This window comes from Corvus moneduloides, chromosome 16 (genome assembly GCF_009650955.1).
Source record: "Corvus moneduloides isolate bCorMon1 chromosome 16, bCorMon1.pri, whole genome shotgun sequence".
Taxonomy (NCBI): domain Eukaryota; kingdom Metazoa; phylum Chordata; class Aves; order Passeriformes; family Corvidae; genus Corvus; species Corvus moneduloides.
Window position 1 is genome coordinate 7,871,814 of NC_045491.1, and position 16,906 is coordinate 7,888,719.

The window sequence follows — 16,906 nt, forward strand, 5'->3', positions numbered from 1 at the left end:
CACTGGCACCAGCCTGGGGCAGGGCAGCTGCCCCCGGCCAGCCCTCGGTCCCTCAGTCCCCGACCGCTGCACAGGGGCAGCTGAGGGACCATCTGGAGCCTCATTTGAAGAGCTCCCACGTCCCCGCGTCCCCGCTCCATTTCTCCTCGGATGGCTTATCAGCAGTGACTTTCCCGACAGCAATCGATAGAAAACATTTTATCACCTTCCCAGGCGGCAGGATCCGTGGAGTGGGTCTGATTTCTGTTTCTATGGTGACATCTTCCGGGCTTGTGAAAGATTTTGCCTTTCTTGGTTGTTGTTAGGTGGTGGAGACGGGGGGGGGGGGGCAGAGGGGGGCTGGTGCTATATTTTTTGTTGTTGTAGGTTTTGCTTTTTTTATTTTTTTTTCCTTTTTTTTAATACCATTTTCAGCACACCAAGGAAGCCGCCAGCCAGCCAAACGCGATGCTCGCAGCGTACCCACAGGAATGCTGCTCGCTGGGAGGGGCCCCAGGGCAGCTTTCATCCCCAAAATGCCTCTGAAACCTATTGAGGCTGAAACTGGGGCCGTCTTCCTCCTTCCCTCACCCCCCGTCCCCCTTCCCACCCCTCCAGGCTTCTCCTGCCAGGCCTGGAAAAAGCCACTCGGCCACACAGCAGGGATGGCCTCAAGCACAAGTGACTGCTTGGGGCGTTTTGTAGTGCAGTTGATTTTGCTGCTCAGCTCTGCTCCCTCCTCCTTCCCCTTCCTTTTTATCTCCCTCCACCTGCTTTGGTGGAGGAGGAGGGGGTTTGTCACCCTGCTCTGCCAGCTGTGGTGGCCCTGGAACCTGACCAAAGGGGCAAGGAGGGACACCGGGGGGCGGGCGGATCATTTCTTATCTCTAGGACATGATTGCTTGTCATCTCCTGCATGCAAATGGCCCGGTGCTTCTGCTGAGTTATCAGCACCTGAGGATCTCACCGACTGCCTAATTAATGTCTGCGGTTCCCTCTCCTTAGAGCTCCCTTTATCCCATGAACTGCATCGCTCCTGCCACCTGCCCCTGCCAAAACAGTCCATGTGCTACTGCTGGGAGCTGGAGAGATGGATAGATGGAGCAAGGGAGGGAGGGAGGGAGAGATGGATGGATGGATGGATGGATGGATGGATGGATGGATGGATGGATGGATGGATGGATATACTGGAGGGGGACACTTTGGACAAGGGCCTGGAATGACAGGACAAGGGGGAATGGCTTCACGCTCCCAGGGGGTAGGATTAGATGGGATATTGGGAAGAAATTCCTCCCTGTGAGGGTGCTGAGGTCCTGGCACAGGTTGTCCAGAGAAGCTGTGACTGCCCCATCCCTGGAAGTGTCCAAGGCCAGGTTGGACAAGGCTCAGAGCAACCTGGTTAAGTGGAAGGTGTCCCAGCCCATGGCAGGGGGTGGAACTGGATGGGCTTTAAGGTGCCTTCCAACCCAAACCATTCTAGGATTCAATGATTCCATTAATGGATAGAGAGAGGGAGGAAGGGATGATCTCTCATGTCTGGAGTTGCCCTGTGCTGATGCATTTAGCAAAGCAGCCACCACCTCTTTGGCCCTTGTGGACTGGGAACCCAAAGGGAAGCCCCTCTCCTCCACTCCCAAGTCCCCAAGAGGGCTGAACCCTTGTCCTTACTGCAAAGGGAACAGCTGCACATCCTGGTGTCACACCAGCCATGCCACCTGGCCCAGGATGTGCTGCAAGAGCAAGTGCAAGGGCAGGGACTGGTACTGAGCAGCTGGGAGGGCCGAGGTGCTGCTGACAGCATCAGTCCAGGTTGCCAGAGGGGGGTTTGGAAGGCACTGCCATCTTAGCAACGCTCTCCCCACACCTTTCCCGTAATGATCAAGCCACACCGCTCTATTTAATTAATGTTTCTCAGTGGCCCAGCCTTCAGCTACTAAAATAAGTAAATAAAATAAACCAGAGGTTTCTTTTTTTTTTTTTTTTTATTTATTTATTTATTTATTTAATAATGGGAAACTCCAAAGCTCGTAAAGTTGGACCCGTGTCCTGGTGTTAAGTGACAGCAGGGGATCGCTCCTTGCATCGGGCACAGACCCAAAGCACTTAAAAGCAAGGGCAGGAATGGGTAATGCAGGTCTGCCATCCCCTTACCCAGCCAAGAGAAACGCAGTGTCCGTGACACAGATCAGCACCCCTTCATATTTCATCTCAACACAATGCCCTTATCTTTGACCCAAAATAAAAATTATTCCTTGCTCAGCGATCTCAAAATACAAAATTATCTACGTGTGCACTAATGCCACATATCAATCAACTTCAAATGCAAATCCCCGCAGCGTTTAGCCCTAATTTTACCATAAAAGGATGGGTCCACGCCAAGCACCTCGCTCAACATTATTCTAGGGAACGGCAGCTTCCATCAGCAAATCTTCTCCTGGTCATTGACAAATACTTGGATCCTCAGCTTTTCCTAATGGAAACAATCTGGCCAGTTCCTGGGAAAGGACAAAGCATGGAAGGAGAGCAGCACATTCTCTTCTCTCCCCCTTCTTCCAGCCTCCCTCCTTAAAAACCTCTTCGGATCTGGAAGCTGGTGCGGAGATGGGTGCTGGGGGAAGGAGAGCAGAGCTGGATGGGAGCAGGCAGACAAACCTCTCTGCTCTCTGGGCAAGGGCAGTGGGAGGACCAGCATCATCAGCCACACTGGGGAGAGCCTGCACCCCTTCCCTGCTGACAGCAATGCTGCTCAAGGGGAAGCCTGTTTGCCAGGATGTGCGGTGGGTAATTAGGGATTTGCAAGGCTGAGCACACTCTGCAAGCCTTTTTCTTCCTTTTTACAGCAATGAGAGAGCGTTGGTGGGGAAAGGCGCTGTGCAGGCGACAGGAAAACACCAGGGAACGCTTGAAGGAATGTCAAAGTGCAGATCAAACCCAGCCTGTATTAAATGTCTTTCCAGGTTGCTGCAAGGCTGGTGGGGTGCGGGTGGAACAGGCAGACAGCAGAGCTACTGCAGGGCCACAACAAATACCAGTAAGAGCTCTGGAAAGGCTGAAAAGCTCTGAAAGCATGTGTCGTGCTCCAGCTGCAAGGAGCAGGAGAGCCCTCTCAAGGGGGTTGTTCCACTGGGGCTGTCCCACCACCGTAATCAGTGACCCCTCCACCAGACACAGTGTCTAATGAATTCCCACCCTTATCCACTTCAGCAGATCCTGGGTCCCACTCAGTCTGGGATCAGTCGCGGCAATGCTGGGAGCATGGCACGCAACGGGTCCATCCAAATTTCCGCCCCACATCCTCGAGGAACAATGGCCTGTGTGTCCCTCGGAGGCCCCTCCTGCCACACGCGGCCGCAGCCGCCCTCCAAACACTCTCCCTCTTGTTCGCTTTGGCCGGGAAGCAGCGGAGCAGCAGGTATTTCCTGCCATCGGCTGCCATCCCCGCCTGGCCAGCCCCAGGGGGGACGTGCTGCTCCATCTCTCATCCCTGGGATCCCCAAGGGACCTGCCACCCCTCGGGGACAAACAGGGACCCGCAGCGGTTGCTGTCCCTCAGCAAGCAGGTGGCCCTGCTCCAAAGGGACACCAGCAGCTCCACACACACCCCCGCTGTGCACATCCTGCTGGAAAAGATTTCCCTTCTGCTGTTCCAAGTCCCAGCTAAAATGAGGCTCAAAAACGTGCAAAACGCTGGTTTTGCCTCGTTTCCTTTGTGTGTTTCAGTGTGTTCTGCAAACAGGGCACTTCCTCAGAGCTCCGCTTTGGCTCTCACGTTCGGGAATAAGAGAGAGGCTTTTATTTTAATAGGAAAACAGGATTATAAATTAGCAGTCAAGCTGTGAAGGCACAGAATCTTCCTCTTAAAATATCTGCACATGTCGCCTTGGCCAAAGCTGGGTGTCAGCACTGAGGACACAAGTATGGAGGGGTCCTGGGTGCCACCCTCTTGGTGCACAGCAGGTGCTGGTGGCTGGTGGCACATCCAAGACGCTCATGAATAACCAGCTGCCACCACCCAGCAGCGAGGGCTTACACCAGATACCTGATGGAGAGGAAAATCCCAGGCAAACATCAGGCAGCGCTGCTGGCTGCAGCCAATTTTCCTCACTTAATATGTTTCCTGCACTCATCTCCCTCCCTGACCTCGGCTCCTCCTTGGAGCACGTTCAGCCCCAGACGCACCGCTGAGCACAGCCAGGGCCAGCGGGACCACTGCCATTTCGTCCCTCCCCTCTGCTCCCTGGCCAGGGCTCCTGTCACACTGCTGCAGACCCCAGCTTCCCCCTGAAGGTCCCCAGGCTGCCCAGGGCAGGGTAAGCGGGCAGTGATGAACACCTCGTGGGGTGATGGTGCTCTGTGCAGCCGTGGAATGCTTGGAGAGCAGGGGGTGGAAAAGCTACATCCATCCTTTGTGAAAGATGCATGTCCCAGACTCCGATCCAGATGAAGACCTGAATCCAGCTCCAAAGGCAAGTCCAGATGTGGATCCAAATTCAGCTCTAAATGCAAATCCAGATGTGGATCAGAATCCAGTTCCAAATCCTGATCTAAATCCAGACACAGACCCAAGTGCACACCCACACGTGGTGCAGTCCTGATCTAAATGTGAATACAACCTGAGAGACAGCCCGAGCTCCAAACCCGGACCTGAGCCCTGACCCCAAGGTCCAGTGTGTGTCTGCAGGGACCTCACCCTGCCCAGTGCCAGCACTCGGTGGATGCTGCCCTGCGGGAAGCCCTGCAGGATGCCCTGCACCCAGCACCGGTGTCACCCTCCAGTGCCCAGCACCAGCACCCGGCAGGTGCTACCCGGGGGGCTCCCTGCACGCAGCACTGGTGTCACTCTCCCGCGAACGGTCCCCGGTGCCCAGTGCCAGCACACCATTGTGCCCGGTGTCCAACACCAATGCCACCCCAGTACCCAGTCCACACTGCCCAGGAGCTGCCATACAGTTCCCGCTGCTGGCATCCAGCACCCTCTGCCCTGTGTGGAGCACCCCGGTGCTCGGCGTGCCGTGCCCAGCGCCTGCCACGGTGCCCGTTTGCCGCGCCCCGGTACCCGGTGTGCCACGTCCCGATGCCCGCCGTGCCATGCCCAGCTCCCGCCCCGCTGCCCTCGGTGTGCGCAGCGCCCGCCACCGCCCCCGCCGCCGCTCCCGGTGCCACCGGCGGCGCTGCCGGCAGGTGTCGCCGCGGTCGCGGGCAGGCGGCGGGCGCGCGTGCACTTCCGACGGCGCTCGGTCATGCCCCCGCCGTCCCTCCCCTCGCTCCCGGCGCCGCGCGGGGCTCCCGCCCGCTGACACCGCCGAGGCGGCTCGCACGGCGCGGGAGAGCGGCGCGGCCGCCCGGGCATGGCCGCCGGGGCCGCCCCCGCCCAGCGCCGCCGCTGAGAGGCAGCGGGGCTCGGCCCGCCAGGTAAGGAGGGCTCCGGACGCGGCTCGGGGGGGGGACCGGGCGGGCCGCCGAGCCCGGGGAGGGCCCGGGGAGGGCCGCGGGTGATAGGAGCCGGCGGGGGGAGCGAGGGGAGCGGAGGGGCCGGGCGAGCGGGGCGCTGCCGGAGGTGGGGGGGGCCCTGCCCGCCGCCCCGTTACCCCCCCGGGGCTCCGCGTCGCAGCTGCGGCTGCAACCGCGGCTCCCGCCGGGCCCGCTGCGCTGCTGCTGCCGCTGGAGCGGCGGTGGCACCGCGAATCCGCCGCCACATCCCCTTCCCTTCCCTTCCTTTCCCTTCCTTTCCCTTCCTTTCCTTTCCTTTCCCTTCCTTTCCCTTCCCTTCCGCCCGCGCTCCCACCGCACCGCACTCTCATTTCCAACCCTAGCCCGTTCCGGTCCCTCCAGCTCCCCCAAACCCGCCTCGATCCCCCCAAAACGGGAGCCTGTCCCTGGCTCGGTGACGTCACGGAGGGGCTCCCCGGCCCCCCCGGTCCCGCGGGTGCGGGTGGCCGCGGTACTCCCGGCTGGCGGTGCCGAAATGCCGAGCGGGGACATGGTGCATCTTGGATAGATAGCCCTGAGCCCCTCCTGTGCCCTTTTGCTGCAGCTGTGAAATTCCATTTAAATTCCTCTTGTGTGTGTGTGTGTGTGTGTGTGTCCCCATTCCCACTCTCCTTGGAAATGTGCAGCTGGAGCAGCACCTTGGGCATGATGGTGGGATCCCAATGGAGGTGGTGAGCTGCCCAGGGGTCGGCATCCCGAGGGCTCTCCGGCCGGTGGAAGCGTCGTGGCTGACGTTGCAGACCTGCCAGAGGTTCTCACTGACGTCAGAGTGGGATGTTGTTGGGGTGCATGTTTGTTCCCCACTGCCTTTGATGGAATGATGCCATCCCTTAGATGTGAGCAGATTTTGGCTTGCTGAAAGCTCTTGTGGCCACTGATCCCTGCCCGCTTTCCCTTTGGCTGCTAGCAGTGCCCGTGTTGGCTGCCCTCAGGTGACCTCCCAAAGTGATGGTGTGGAGGAACAAACCCAACAGTTGGGGTTTTGCATGGGAGAGTGCTCCTAGGGCCCTGTGCCAGCTGAGGGAGGGCATCGCTGGTGGTGCCAGCACCTTCCGAGGGCTCTCCCAGCTCAGCTCCTGTTGCCCCAGCTCCTGGGCATCTCTGGAGCCTGATGGTGCACAAGTGGTTCCCTGCTGAGTGCCGGGACTTTGTGGAGCACTCCTACCCCACAGCCACCTTTCCCAGGGTGGCAGGGTGTGTGCCCCAGGTGGGTGAGCTGCGCCGTGGTGGCTGTGCGGATGTGGGTGCTGTCACCTGTGTGCTAGTGACAGAGGGTGGGGGGACCCGCGGCGAGCGAGGCGCAGGTTGGCTGTGCGTGGTGCCCGCCAGTGCTGAGGCTGTGTCTCCTGGTGACTGTCACTGCCTGATGAAAATGGACCTCGAGCTGCTGGGGGATGGAGTGGAGAAAGATAGGAAGAAGCTAAGTGAGATGGAGAAAAGGACATGTTCCCCCCGAGTGCTCTTCCCTCCCCGTTCCCCCGTGGGATTGAGGTGTGCCTCGAGGCGTGGTGAGAGCGGTGACGGTGAGGGGTTCAGTGTGGGTCTGTGCATGGGGCTGGGGGCACCCACACCCTGAGCAGCAGCTCTGCAGCCTGGGCTGGGAGCTGTGTGAAGTTCAAGGCAGGAAGTGAGAAATAAAAAGAAAAAAAAAAAAAAAAAAGGCCACGGCTGGTAGAAACCACCAGGGAGATTTAGGGAAGCAGCAGTGCTGTGCTGTGGAGCCCAGAAGAAGTGTGTATCCTTGTCTGATGAGGAGCTGCCCGTGCCAGGGACCGCAGACCCACCTCTCTTCTCCCGGCTCTGTCTCCGCTGCAAGCCCCAGGGAACAATTGCATACAGAGTGCTTCGTTTCAGAGCCGCCACAGTCATTTCAGAGACCTTTTAGGCAGGAAAAGTGCTCTGTAGCGTGTAATTTGAAGGCTCTGCTCTGAACCTTCACTGTCGCTCTGCTAAATGATCCTCTGCTCTTCCAAAGCTTTGCTGCCTGGAAACCAGCAGCAGTGACCTGGTTCCTGGCCCCGCTGGGTCCCTGATCTCCCTTCAGCTCCGTGCTAAGGTGAGGGGAGTTGCAGGTTGCAAGGAGCAGCCCGGGGTGGTTCTCTGCCTTGCACGGGGCCTCTCAGATGTCAGAGTCCTGGGAGATTTCAGCCAGTCTTAATCATCTCTCACGTCTGCCTGAGCTGCAGAGGTTGTCAGAGCGCACTAAGGATTTTCCAGCCTGGAGGGTCGAGTCCTGTGAGGGCTCTGCAGGAAAATCTAGGGACTCCAACTGATTTTCCCCTGAAACGGGGGAGGTGCAGAATTCTTTTCTGTAGCATCCCTCAGGCTTGGCAGCTCACGGCGGGGAAGGACCGTTCATTCTGCCATCAGAGGAAATGGCACAACTTAGGTTTAACTGATAGAGCCATGCCACAGCCTCACTGGGGGCACCGGAGGTGAGCCTGGAGGTGCTCGACCATGAGTTAGCCAGGGAGTGTGATATCACCCTGGGGTTTCCTTGTCTTTCATCTCCTGCCCGTCCTTGTTAGCTGCCCTACAACTTCTGTCTGCTGGAGGCACACCTGCAGGAGCAGAGCGAGCTGTGCGTTTCCTCTCGCCGGGGGTGCTGCCTGCCCTGCCAGATGCAGGCAGGGCTCCGAGTTCCTGGCAGCCAGGGCATGCAGGCAGCCTAGCAGGGGGGTGCAGGAAAAGGGTACAGGATGGGGAGAAGGAGAAACATTTCGATAGGAAAGGTTTGGCTGTCACCTCTTGGCCTGGTCTGGTCCTGTGCTGGGTTAGCACAGTGCAGGCACCTGTGTGTCTTCTCTTGCCTCGTGCGGCTTCGCTCTGCTTTGGATTCGCTCTGTTTTGGATTTGCTCCTGGTTCCTGCTGAGGCAGGAGAGTCCCAGTGATGGTGGATTTATGCACGTCACCAAATCAGACACACGGCCAAGGCAGGAGGCACTGTCTTGAGTCTGTCCTAGCAGGCTGCATCAGCTGTGCCAGGCATGCACCTGGGTCTAAACTGCTCTTAAATCCTGATGGTGCTGGGGACCCCGCCCTGTCCCCAGGCGATTGCTGCCACTCACTGATGACAAGACTTCCACTTGGCTTCTGCTGCTCGCATCCTATCCCCCCGCAGAAGGTCATGGCAGCAGGGCACACGGCAGAGGAAAGGCAGTTTCCCTTTCCTTTCTTCACCTCTCAGAGGGATACTCCACAGCTACAGTCCTTTCAAAGAGCAGGCAGGATGCATCCCGGCTGAGGTGGAGCAGGCAGACCCGTGTATTGTCCTGCCACCATCCTGTCCCACTGCCTGCTCGAAAGCACGCTCAAAGTCCACCTGCTCGGAATTGCGTGGATTTGGGATTTCCCCCAGGATGACTGGTCCAGCTGCTTGAGGCTGGCAACAGTGAAGCTTTCACCTGGTATGGAGGAGGAGGAGGAGGTGGGAGGCAGGTGCAGGTGCTGGGGTTCCAGCATCACATCCGAGCACAAGGAGCTGGCTCCAAGAAGCAATCACCACCTGCGCCCACCAGCACCCAGCTGGCAAAAACTACACATCCCAGCAAGCAGAGGGCCACCATCAGCCCTGTAAGATGGAGAGTGGCTTCCTGGGACTGGCAGTCACCCCTGATTCCCCTGTGGGAGGTTGGGATCGCTGTGGGAATGTCGCTTCACCGCGGGAAGGTGGCAGCTTGGTTTGTGCTTTGGTTGCACGGCCTAGTTTTGAGAGCTGGAATATGCTCAAAGCTGGGCTTTCTGAGTTGCTTTTTTTGGTTTTGTTTTGTTTTAAATGACAGCATTTCCCCTTTAAATTTACATCTCTAGCTGGGGAACACAGAGCCTGGTGAGAGAGGGAGTGTGAGACTTTTATAAAAAGAACGAGTCGGGTTTTATTATCCCTTTGAGACGAGCAGGGAAAATCTATACTGAAGGCATGAAATAGCAATAAAAATGGACTTTTTGCCAAAGCAAAATTAATTGAGTGAATCTCAGTCCTCAAGCCTGAGCTCTGAGAGGCTTATGAGTTGGATATGAACCACGCTGCCCCCTTCCAGGCTCTCATCCCCCAAGGAGGGGAGGCAAATCCTCCCTCTGGTCCTTGGTGTGCGATGTGATCAGCACATGGGAGCAAAGTACTTGTGCTTGGGATACAGCGAGGTTGAGGGTGCCTCCAGCCCTGACAGTCCCTGGAGCAAGGACCTTCTCCAGGTCCTTTGGCTTGGGGATGCTGGCGGTCATTCAGAGGTCATCACTCCAGCATTTCCATCACTGTGAGTCACGGCATCCCATCTGGACTGTGGATTTGGGGAGTTCAACAAGAAAGAAGAGGAAGACAGGACACAGGCTCCTTGAACCCACTGTAGAAGCCAGGAGAGGATCCTGCTGCCTTACCCTGGCCTGGGCTTGCTCTTATTGACCGTTTTCCTCCTTCATCTCTGCATCCTGCTCCTGCCACACTCTGGGGTCTGCCTCTCCAAGGTGCTTTCTGGGCAAATCCTTTGCAAAAAAGGAAACCCCCTCCTGGGTTTTGTTCTTCTCAGCGTCACATGCAGTGGCACCGGCTCTGCTCTCCCCATTTTTGGGGGGAAGGTGGCAGGAGGAGCCGCTGGACAGAGCAGCAGGGGAAAAGCAGATTCTTTTCAGCAGATGGTGCAAAGAGGATGAAGCTGTGTAAACCTCCTGAGTCCACTGGAGAGATGGAGATTAAATAGTGAGAGGGCCGAAAGGCAGCTCCAGGCGGGAGAAGGAAGGAGAAAAAAGGAAAATGGGGGTGGAAATGGGATTGGAGAATGGAGCTGGGGAGAGGAGCGTTGGTTTGAACAGGCATTCCTCTCCCACTTGATGTCTCCCCTCCAAATCGGAGGACCTAGATTCAGTGCCATAAAAATATAGCCCTTTTCAATCCCTTATCTTGCAGGAGCAGAAACAATTGGCCTGCAAAGAAGGAGAAAACAATCTGTTTGACTGACAAACAAAACCACATTTCTGCACAAAAGGAGGAGGAGGAAGAGACAGCTGTCTGGCTGCTGCTTCGGCTTTTTTCCTTTCCCCTCCCTCTCCTGTCCCCTCGCTGACGGTGTCAGAGCAGAGCCTCTACCCTTGCCAGCAAAACACCTGCCGTTCTGACTGGCTGAGTTCAATGTCAGGCTCCTGCAGCAAATGTCATTGTCCTCCCTGCTGTCCCCAGCCACGGTGGAGATGCACCAGCCCTGCCATGATACTCTCCTGGGGATGGTGCAGGCAAAGGTGGCACCCTGAGATCGCCGGGGCAGAGCCCAGCTGTTGGGAGAGGAGCTCTTTGAGTACCAGGGACAGAAACTGATGCCCAAGAGAGGGACCAGGGCCAGCAGCTCATGGCAGCTGAACTGGGGACAGAGGGGACACAGGAGATCCCTTGTCTGGGGACCTTGGGAAGTTCAGCCAGGTTGTGGGTGATGCTGATATCCCAACATCCATGGAGCACACGAGTGCTGCAACTGGAGATGCTGCTGGAGACCCTCTCCAGAGCCAGCCCTGTGCCTCAGTTTCCCTGTCTGCAAGGTTAGCAAGATAACACGCAGATGCTGTAAGAGAGCTGGGACATAGAAGTGCCCTGTGCACCTAAAGTCATTATCCCAACAAATCATTATCCCTAAAAATTCATTACAGCAACCACCGTACCAGCAAAATTGGTGCTGGGGGGAATCCATCAGACAGGCAGGAGCAGAGCCCATGGGAATCTCAGTTCTTCATCTCTCTGGAACAAACTCCTCACTTGGAGGATTTTTTGAAAAAGAAACTGATTTTCCCCATGCAATTCCCTGACCAGGAGCAGCAGCAGTTTCCTGCCTGGAACAGTTTTCCGAGAGGACTCTGCTCTGTGGGGACATGTGAAGCAAACACCCACGCTCTGAAAACAGCCAAATGCAATAAATACCCAGTGCCTGAACCTGGAAAAGCAGAGGCTGGAACAGGGCAATCTCTGCAGGGGCTGGTAGTGCTGCCACAGAGGGAATCAACAGTAAATAAAGGGGCACAAGAAGCAAACACTGAAGCCCCCAGGACACTCTTTTGATGCAGTTGCTGGTGACCTACTAGAATCCACTGGAAAGATGATCCTGCACTGGTGGGTGGTTCACTTTTTCCTTCTTCTATTTTTTGAGGAGCTATTTCACTCTGCAGCCAAGTAGCAAAATAACATGTAAGAAATCAGAGATTCCAGGTGAGTTAATAACAAATAATGAGTCTCTCAGTTCCTGAGTGGTTCTCTGGTTGCCGCAGTCCAGGCGTATAACAACCCGGCTTTCCTGAGCATCCTCAGCCAGGCTTGTTGAAATGCTGGTACAGATTGATAGAAACATCCTGAATTCAAGGGAATTTAAGAGATCCAGCCTCTACTTTCTTAGATTGCCATAACAGAAGCTTTGGGGAATATTTGACCTGAAACATTGGAAGAGTTTGATTTATTTTTAATTCCTGCACCTAAAATGCAGCGTTTTCTGCATTTTTCTTTCCTCTTTCATTTCAAAGGAGGAGAGGAAGTATCACTGCATGTGTCAAACTCTAGGAAGGAGAAGATACGAAAAATGACTGGACTACTTTTTACAACTTTGACACTTGACTTTCTTCCCCAGAAGGGGAAGATGCACTGTCAGCCTGTCTTGTGATCAGGCCTGTATCCTTTTGTTACCCTGATAAATGTCAGCTGACTAGGCTGGGATGTAAAAAAGCTCCATCTCTACCAGACCTTTGCTGCTCTTCCTCACTCAGTATTCAGGCAAGGAAGGGCCCAGCATCTCCCCACCTGAGTGGTGCTTGCAGACTTTGCCTGGCCCCATCTCTTCCATGCCCTGCTGTGGTCCCCCAAGGTCCTCCAGCACCTTTTCTCCTTCTCCTGCTTCTGTCCCCCAAATTCTCTCTGCCTTCTCCCTTCAGATCCTTCCTCCCATCTGGACCCTACAGGCACTGGTGAGGTTTTGGCTTCCATGCTCAGTGCTGGTAGGTGAAATGCAAAGCTTGTGCTGTGATGAAGTAAATCTAACAAAGACCATTCCGGTTTTAGCAGATTCCTGCTTCTCTGGTCCTGCATGCTCTGATCATGGCGATGGGAGCAGCTCTCAGCATGAGGCCAGAGTTTGGCTCAGCTCAGCACCTGAAGGGAGGTGGCAGAGGCAGAGTGGGTTCTGCTGGAGCCCCATCTCTCAGCTTCAGACTCTGGGTATACGTGGATTATCACAGTCCCTGGCTGTTGGGACGATATTTCCCATGGCAGAGCCAGCATTTGGTGATGCAGCATCCACCCCTGTTTGATCCAGACCTACCTGGAACCTCTCCTTTCCCTGGGCATCTCCCACCCCTTCCACCAGCCACAATCACACAGAAGCTTGTCCTTGATGTTCCTCTGTGGTTGTGCCTCTTGGGATTTGGCCAGCATGTGTCAGGGCTCTGTGCCTCTTCCTCTCCAGCTGCTCTCCGCTCGGCTGCGTCACCTGGAGCATCCCTTCCTCCTGTCCGGGGCTGCTTTGACCATCCTGCTTCCCGAGTTATTTCACCCTGATTTTACTAGGTCATGGGCGTGTGGGTCCTCTACTTGGCCGTGGTGGCACAGCCTCTTTGATTAGGTGGATCTCCAAGCATGACTTCCATCTGTCCGTCAGTCGCTGTTGCTAATTCCTGCAGCATTTACTGCCGGGCAGGGGCCTTGGTCATTTGGAAAAGTCACTGGTGGTGGCAGGACTGCGATAAATGATCTATTCCACACGTTTCACCTCTTTTCTGTTCGCAAATTGTTGGTGATTTTTTTGTAGTTGCATTAAGTATTCCAAGTGACTGCGATTTCCCCCATCGTATTCATTATTCAAAATTGTTCTCCAGATAATTTCTGCAAATAATTCGCGGTCTTTGCTCTTTTGTGAATACTCAGTCTCAAGAATGAGAGTCGTTTTAATTGGGATCTTACATCACATGATAGGTTTTGGCTTCCCGATTGGGCAGGCTTAATTTTTAGACTTGAGGTTTGGGGAGGGAAACTGTTGCAATTAAGCATTTGAAATTCACTTTCTTCCAATATCTTTAGTTGCTGCTTAAAATTAACAGAAATTAACAGTCTGTCTCACTTTTTTTTTTTCCTTCGTCTTCCTGGCCAAAAATCCCTGCCGGTAACTTGTTGGCACGAAACACTTGGAGAATATAAACAAAAAGGTGGCACCAAAACAGCTAAATTTAACATATCTAAAAACTGGAGTGATGATTCACGGTGGTTTGTTGTGTATTATTCACCTCACTCTGGTAAAAATAATGATCAAAATAATTTAGAAACATAAAAAGTCACATAGCAAGGGGACATTTATAGCACTAGGTTTCATAAAATCTTCCATCAGCTGCTCTCTGTGTGCCTGAGAAACATCCTGTGGGCTGGCTGGTGTGTTGTACCCTGGCCCTCAGTGCTCCAACCCCGTGCTGAGGCTGCTGCCAGCTCGGTGGAGGTGGAGAAAAGGAAGGTTCAACCATTCTGGCATCCCACACTGCCTTGATCTGCACCCTCAGCAGGCAAGACTCCAGTTGCCTCACACGGGGCTCGACTCCAGGCAGAGGGTGACCGTAAGTGACTTGCCCAAGGTCACCCTCCAGCTCCGTGGTTCAGCTGGAAATAGCTCCAAGGTCTCCTGATCCCCCCAGCAGCCCCCTCACTGCCAGGCGAGACGGAAAGGTGCAGAGTTCACGTGTCTTCTCTAACCGACAGCCTGGCTCCTGCCACCTCACCTAAAACCTCAAACCTCCTTGGCTCTGCTTTCTGCCCCCCTGCCATCGGGCTGAGTCAATACGGCTCCCCCAGCCCCCCTGAACAGCCCGGGCTCCCATGGCATATTTATGCCTCTGAAGTGCAGCGTTGTGCCGGCGTTCCCGTTCGTGCGGCACTCGCACAGCCCGGCTGCTCGCTTCCACCAGCTGCTGCTGCTGATTTCCCTTAAAAATAAAACCCCACTAAAGGTACAGCAGGGACACCTTAAATGCAGAGCCGTGGCGTGCAGTTAATCATATCCTCTTAACGGGTTTATTCGCTCATTAAATATTTAAGACTCGTTTCTCTTTATCAATAGTGTGGAGGCGTGCAGGCCCCGGTGCAAAGATTTATGCACACAATAGGATCGGTGCATTTAGATTTGTTTGAAGGGATCTGAGAGCCATTTAAAACTCGACCGAGGGGGACGGTTGCTGCTGCTGCTGTTTTCCTCCAGTGAGGTTTCTGCCTTTTCTGCCTCCTGACTGCAGCTGGGAGGTGGCAGGATTTGAGGCTGGGGGGCACAGACTGATGGCTGCCTCATGGTAGCCCCATAGTTCCTTTTGAAATAGCTGTGCCCCCTTTTTGAGGGATGCTGAGGTCTTGGAGAGGACATGTTTGGCTTGACTGTCTTGTAGGGATGAGGATGGTCCGTGGAAAATGCGGTGTGTGGAGAGCTGGTGAGCGTGTTTGTGGAAGTGGTGTTTTGATCCCTGCTTCCCACCGCTGTCTGTGGGAAGAGCTTTGCTGTTGCGGCTCAGATGTGAATTCCAGCTCGTCTGGCGCCGTTCGGGAGCCCTCATGCAGGTGCAACATCTGTTGTTCTTCTGTTATTACCTGGGCTCTGCTCTTCACACAGGTGTAAGAGCAGTGGTGGCCTTTTTGGTTCATAGGATGGGGAGGGACAAAACCCATGCCATCATCCTACCTCATCCTCCCCATCATCTGCCTGTCTGCCCACCGCAGCTCGCCAGCCCAGACCTCCATCCAGCGCACCTTCTTCCAGTACCCACCATTTCCCACCTTCCTCATGCCTGGTCCCTGGTCCCTACGTGGGGTTTTGTGGCTTCCAGCTGCTGCCAGATGTGTCACTCAACCTGGGTGCAGGGAAGCGGTTCCTCCCACTGGTATACACCCCACTGATGTGTGTACACCTGTTCCCTGAGCTCCGAGGGCTCTGGGGTGTGATGTGGGGTGTGGGACAGGGACAGAGGCCTGAGTGTCCAGTGCAGTTGTGCAATGTGACCTGTTCTGTCCTTCCATGGAGAGCATTGCTGGAGCTTGCAGGTCCCAGCATGCAGGACTCGATCTCCATCTCAGCAGCCTCTGCTTAGACCAGGAGGGAAGATCTCATGCCAAGACCTGTCCTCCCCAGGCTGCAGCTCGGAGTCGTAGATGGCAGCAGCTGACGCCCATTTTTTTTCACCCCCTGTGGCATCCTGGCAGGTTCTTCCCACATCATTGCATGAAGCCAGACATGCCTGTTCCAAAACCTCCTCTCCAGGAGGTTCTGGGGGTGGATAGGAAGGGTGAGTAGCTGCAGTGGCAATGGGCAGAGCTGGCAGCTCCCTCCTGAGGGTGTGAGAAATACCCCGGCTGGATTATTGACAGACAGCCCAGAGCATGGGAAGTGCGTGCGTGCGTCAGATATTTACCCAAACCTCTCCTGCTTTGCAACGTGCCCACAAAAAAAAGGATCTGACAGCAATAAAACTGTCGGGCGGCTGCTGCTGCTTTTTTTTAAAGTTCTATGATAGCTTCTCCCCCAACCTTTTTTTAATAGCTAATGCATCTGTCACTACTTTCCTAATGAGCTTTCCGAAAAGGGCCTTGGGGACCTCTACCTATCCATGTGGGCTTGGATCAGAGCGTACTCAGGGGAGGCAGAGAGAATTCAGCTCCCTGTTTCACCCTCATCCCCTCCCCAAACTCCTCTCTGAGGGCAGGTTGTCCAGAGGGAGGGGAAGGCAGCAATATCTCAGCACTCGGCGAGCTGGCGTGCACCCCCTGCAATCACAGCCAATAATGACAAAAAGACGGGGCTGCTGCCAGAGATAGAGAGCTGAGCTCCAAGCGTTACAGCAATGTCACAGCCTTGGGACTGCTGCTGGCTGCTACTGGAAAGAAATTTCCTCACAACAGGCAGAGTTATAGGAAGGAGCCATTGATTGCATTAAAAAACACCCTCCCCACCTCTTTTTTTTGGCATGGATTTTCAAGGCTTTTTTTTTTTTTCTTTCCTTTCCCCCCCCTTCCTCTCTCCATTTGCCATTGAAGTTGCGTTCAATAAAACCCATCGCCCGAGAGCGTCTGTTCGCATGTTCTCAGCAGTACAATGGGCAGAGGACTGCAGCGTGCAGAGCCCCAGCCAGCCTCTGCAGACAATGAGGGGCTGGCAGCAGGGCAGGGGGGGCTTCTAGTTTATTTTATTTCATTTTTCCCCCACCTGCCAGCCCCCACTACTAATTGTAATCACAAAAGGCAAATGGGAAGGGACTAGGGGAGCAAGGCTGTGGTTCACTGGGGTCATGGTCTCCATCAGTCATTCTCCCAGCCTGTTGCTGGGTAAAAGCTCAGCTCCTTGGTTTATCAAAATGACTGTGCAGTAAAAGCCGTTTTGCCCAAACCTACCCCCCCCCCCCCCAAAAAAAAAGCTGTTTACTGACTCAAAAAGCCTGAATTTCCCATTA

The 16,906-nt window shown here is 55.1% G+C and overlaps 1 protein-coding gene across 3 annotated transcripts in view; it reads left to right on the top strand.

Annotated features, from left to right (window-relative positions):
* The first annotated feature begins 5,311 nt into the window (after positions 1 to 5,311).
* Positions 5,312 to 16,906, top strand: part of RAI1 (retinoic acid induced 1) — a 74,596-nt gene continuing 63,001 nt past the window's right edge. For 2 of the 3 annotated variants that reach the window (XM_032126081.1, XM_032126082.1), the window contains exon 1: positions 5,312 to 5,391. The gene's annotated coding sequence lies outside the window, so the exon portion shown is untranslated. The remainder of the gene's footprint in view (positions 5,392 to 16,906) is intronic. The other variant, XM_032126083.1, reaches the window with a different exon arrangement.